At 37.4% G+C, this 5,653-nt stretch overlaps 1 non-coding gene across 1 annotated transcript; it reads right to left on the bottom strand.

Annotated features, from left to right (window-relative positions):
- On the bottom strand, window positions 1-111 carry LOC141662253 (small nucleolar RNA R71). The gene has a single exon (XR_012550376.1). It is a non-coding gene; the product is annotated as a small nucleolar RNA R71 (small nucleolar RNA).
- Between the last annotated feature and the right edge of the window lie 5,542 nt (window positions 112-5,653).

The raw sequence follows: 5,653 nt of genomic DNA, 5'->3' as shown, positions 1-5,653 counted from the left end.
AACTGCAATTATAAATGGTCTTACTCAGTTTGCGCAGCAGTCTGAAGAATCTTCGTGTGAGGCTTGAGAGCGGTATAAGGAGATGCTTAGAAAGTGTCCTCACCATGAGATGCCTGACTGGATGATCATTAATTTCTTCTATAATGTTTTGGGTGCTACTTCTAGACCCATGCTTGATGCAGCATCAGGAGGAGCCTTGTGGGTTAAAAGCTATAATGAAGCTTATAAATTGATTGATTTGATGGCTGCTAATGAATACCAGAATCCTTCTCAGAGACTACCTCAGGGCAAGGTAGCAGGAATTCTGGAGGTGGATGCAGCTATTGCTATAGCTGCTCAGCTTAAGGCTTTGACGATGAAGGTGGATTCTTTAGCTAATTAGGGAGTTAATCAGATCACTAGTATTTGTGAGCTTTGTGCTGGTGCGCACGAGACAGAGCATTATACTATTTCTAGTGAATCTCCTCAGTTCATGAGCAACTTTCAGAGATCGCAGAAGCCAGTTCCAGCCACCTATCATCCCAACAACTGCAATCATCCGAACTTTAGTTGGAGCAATTCTCAGAATGTGTTTCAGCAGCCTTATCATCAGTATGCAGCAAAGCAATACAATCCTCCTGGTTTTCAGCAACCACGATATACACCAAGACAACAACTCCAGCCTCAACAGTCGAATAAAAAATCTGAATTGGAGGAGTTGTGGCTCATGTGCAAGAGCCAAGCGGTTTCTATTAAGACCTTGGAGAATCAAATTGGGCAAATTGCCAATGCCGTGCTGAATCGTCAACCTGGTACACTTCCAAGTGACACTGAAGTTCCAGGAAAGAAGAAAGCTAAAGAGCAGGTTAAGACAATTATATTGAGGTCTGGGAAGGTTGCAAATCCCGAAAAATCCCAAGTTTCAGAAGAGGAAACTGTGGCTGAAGAAGTAGTGCAGAAGAAAGCAGAAGTGGAAGCAAGGAAGACTACTGTTAAACACACTCCTCCTGAGGGTAATACAGGGGAGAAACATATCTATCCTCCACCTCCTTTTCCTAAGAGTCTGCAGAAGAAAAAGCTGGATAAGCAGTTCGAGAAGTTTCTAGAGGTGTTCAAGAAACTTCATATCAACATACCTTTCGCTAATGCTCTTAAACAGATGCCTAATTATGCGAAGTTTATGAAAGGTATTCTCTCTCGGAAAGTGAAGCTTGATGACTTAGAGACATTTGCTCTTACGGAAGAATGCAGTACTGTGCTGCAACAGAAGTTGCCTCCGAAGCTTAAAGATCCTAGAAGCTTCACTATTCCGTGTACCATTGGAAAAGTGTTATTTGACAAATGCTTATGTGACTTGGGAGCTAGCATCAATCTGATGCCCTTGTCAATCTTCAAAAAATTGGACTTAACTGATCCAAAGCCTACTTATATGACCTTGTAGTTGGCCGATTGCTCTATTACATATCCACGAGGCATTGTGGAGGATGTCTTGGTCAAGGTGGATAAACTCATCTTTCATGCTGATTTTGTAATTCTTGATTTCGAGGAGGATAAGAAGATTCCCATAATCTTGGGAAAACCATTCTTGGCTACTGGACGAACCTTGATTGATGTGCAGAAGGGTGAGTTTACCATGCGAGTGTTGGATCAGGATGTGACGTTCAATGTTTTTAATGCCATGAAATTCCCTACTGAAAATGAGGAGTGCTTAAAAGTGGAGTTGGTTGATTCTATGGTTACTTCAGAACTTGATCAAATGCTAAGGTCTGATGCCTTAGAAAAGGCCTTATTGGGGAATTCAGACAGTGAAGATGACGAAGGTGATGAGCAGTTTCTGTTGGATTTTAATCGCAGCGGAGGCATGGTAAAACACTTTTACACATATAAAATCCAAATAAAAGCATATAAATCGTGATTAAAAACATAGGGATAGATTACTAACCTTTAATATGCGATCCAAAAGCAACGATCGGAGATCCTTAGCAGCTGCTCCTCAAACGTGAAGCAATCCACCGGTATCCACCAAGAAAACGACGTTAAGGAGGAGAAGGAGGTGAAGAGAATTAGGTTTTATAAAAACTTTTTTGGGTTTTAGGTTAGAATAAAAATAGGGTTTATAATAGTATATTTATAGGCAAAATTTTCAGCTGAAATTTTCCCATAAAATATTATTATTATTAACCCATTTATTATTCTTATTAATAATTAAAACACCTTTTAATTATTAATCCTTTTTCTAAACACTTTAGAAATAATTCTCTCTCTCGATTTAATTTCCAAAAATTAAATCCTTTAATTAATAATATTAAGAACTTTTCTTAATTAATTTATAATCAATCAAATCTCATTTAATCAATTATTAAATTTGCCAATTAATTATTTATTTCATAAATAAATAATTATTAGCCATTATTAATTAATTCCTCCACCATTAAATCATTCTCTTTTTATGGTGTGACCCTGTAGGTTCAATATTAAGCCGGTAGTAGAAATAAATAATAATAAAACTATTTTATCATTATTTATATAAATTCTCTAATTTATTAAATATGATTAATTAATTAATCACATTTATTCTACATCGTGAGGGATACTTCTCAGCATATCGCGACTATCCGGATAATACGAATTCACTGCTTAGAATACCAAGAACCTATTCAGTGAATAGTTACCGTACAATAAACTCCTTCTACCCTACAATGTCCTGATTAAATATAAGGCATGGATCTCGTGTCAAGCCTATCTAATTTAATCACTTGCTTACCATTTACTATGCTTAGTTCTATGCAAATTAGAAACTCCTTTCTAATTTCATTCACTCTGGCCAGAGATTCCTGAACTAGCATAAGTGGATCAGCCTTGAACATTCGCTTCCTTCACTAGAAGGGGTAGATCCTTTATTGATCATACACTATCTTCGTGTACAAATTCCTATACCCAGTAGAGCCCTAATAATTATCCCTGGAGACTAAGAACTAAACCAAAGTATAGTTCAGTGTACACAAGATGACTATGAAGACCTTAAGTCTAAGGATACTTGTACAACTATCACTATGTGAACAACTACTGACACGTGAGTGAACTCCATCAGTTGTTCAGCTGGGCGAGTCATGTTCAGTGAAATTATTCTACAATAAGCACCTACATACTAGCTATAGTGTCACCACACAAATGTCTATGAGAACAGACATCCTTCATAATGAAGCAAGCATAGTATGTACCGATCTCTGTGGATTATTAATTACCAGTTAATAATCCTACGACCGGGAACTATTTAGTTTAGAGTTATCATCTTTTAGGTCTCACTATTATGATCTCATCATAATCCATAAAAAGCTTTACTCTAAACTATGGTATATCTTATTTAAACACTTAAATAGATAAAGCCTGTAATAAAAACAAAACAAGTCTTTTATTAATATCAATGAAATCAAAACAGATTACACAGGAAGTTATTCCTAAATCCTAATACATGATTGGACTTAGGACATATTCCTTTCAATCTCCCACTTGTACTAAAGCCAATCACTCTGGTATGTAATACCCATCTAGTCTTTATGACGATCAAAGTGACTTTCAGAAAGTAGCTTTGTGAGTGGGTCTGCTATGTTGTTATGTGTGTCAACTCTATTTCAATACAACAAAAGAAATGTTATCGCGCTCCCACTGACCCTTTTGTAGACGCATGGTTCATCTACATTTTTGATAAAATCAAACTCTTTGATTGTCTCATCAAAACGAATGTTCCATCTTTCGAGAAGCTTGCTTTAAACCATATATGGTTCGCAGCAGCTTACACACTAGGTTTTCATTTCCCTTGGAAAGAAAATCATCTGGCTATTTGCCAGATCTCATAGTCGTAGTAAGCAGCAATCGCAAGCAAAATCCGAACTGATTATAACAGGGCTACAGGTAAAAGGCTTCATCAAAGTCAATCCATTGCCTTTGTTTGAATTCTTTTACCACAAGCCTGGCCTTATAGGTCTCCACCTGGCCATCTGCTATAATCTATCTTTTGTATACCGTATACATAGATTCCATTCAGGATTTCATGGCACTATGCCATTTCTCTGAGTTAACACTACTCATAGCCTGATTATAGGTCACAGGGTCGTCATCATCAATGATCGACAACTCATTGTCATTCTCAATGACAAGGCCATATTACCTCTCAGGTTGGCGAGACACTCTCCCTGACCTATGAATGGGCTGTTCCATAAAAGGTTGTTCAGTCAGAACAGGTGTTTCCACTTGATCCGTAGCAGTTTGTGCTTCTTGAACTTCATCAAGTTCAATTTTGCTCCCACTGTTTCCTTCAAGGATAAACTCCTTTTCCAAGAAGGTAGCATGTCTGGAGAAAAACACCCGATGATCGGTGTAAAAGTAATACCCTTAAGTCTCTTTAGGATATCCCACAAAACTACATTTTACAGATCGATATTCCAGCTTATCTGGGTCAACTTACTTGACATAAGCTGGACATCCCCAAATCTTAACGTGTTTAAGACTCGGTTTCATTTCTTTCCATATCTCATACGGAGTTTGAGCAACAGATTTGGAAGGCACCTTATTCAGTAAGTATGCTGAGGTTTCCAATGCATAACCCCATAGGAATACTGGAAGATTCTCATAGCTCATCATGGACCGAACTATGTCTAACAAAGTTCGATTTCTCCTTTCAGATACCAATTTGGAGGAGTCCACTGGGAGACTATACCATTTACTTTGAGATAATCTAGAAACACTCCTTTAAAGTATTCACCACCTCGATCTGATCGAAGAGTTATAATACTATGTTTGGTTGTTTCTCCACTTCATACTTATACTCTTTGAACTTTTCAAAGGCTTCAGACTTGTGTTTCATCAAACACATATCTGAATCTAGATCTATTATCCATGAAAGTAATGAAGTATGAAAATCCACCCATGGCTTGCTTAGACATTGGTCCACATACATCTGTGTGTACCATTCCTAGCAAATTTGCAGTCCTTTTTCCATGTCTACTAAATGGAGACTGCAGTGCCACAATAAAGTGAGATTTTCATCATCCCTTTTCTTTTATTAGTTTGTTCAATCTGAAGTAAATTATGTCACATATATACAGACCATTATTTAAAGCACCACGTCCATAAAGAATATTATCTCTAAGAATAGAACATTCATTATTCTCAATAATAAATGAAAATCCAGCCAAGTCTAACATGGGAATAATATTCCTCACAATCGAGGGAACAAAATAACAATTATTTAAAACAATAGTCTTGCCCGTAGGCATATGTAAATGAAATGATTCTACATCTACAACAACAACTCTTGCTCCATTGCCCATACGTAGAATCACCTCATCTTTTTCAAGATTCCTACTTCCCTTTAGTCCTCGCAACGAATTGCAAAATCTAATACCCAAGTAGAAATTTGATTTAATGACATATTCACTTCTATCATGAACATACCTGAATCAGAAGCGGTAGTCTCACTACCCTTCTTCTTCTTCAATTCTGCAAGGTAAACCTTGCAGTTGCTCTTCCAGTGCCCCACCTTGTTACAGTGAAAGCAAACAACTTTGCTCTTGGGGTCTTCAGCTTTTGGTGGAACCGGCGTTTTCTCACCTACTTTCTTCTTCTTGGAAGGGTTCCTCTTCCTTTTCTTAGGATTGGAACCTTCACCAATTAG

The sequence above is a fragment of the Apium graveolens genome, chromosome 5, assembly GCF_009905375.1.
Source record: "Apium graveolens cultivar Ventura chromosome 5, ASM990537v1, whole genome shotgun sequence".
NCBI classification, from domain to species: Eukaryota; Viridiplantae; Streptophyta; class Magnoliopsida; order Apiales; family Apiaceae; genus Apium; species Apium graveolens.
This window is presented reverse-complemented; position numbering and strand designations above follow the sequence as displayed.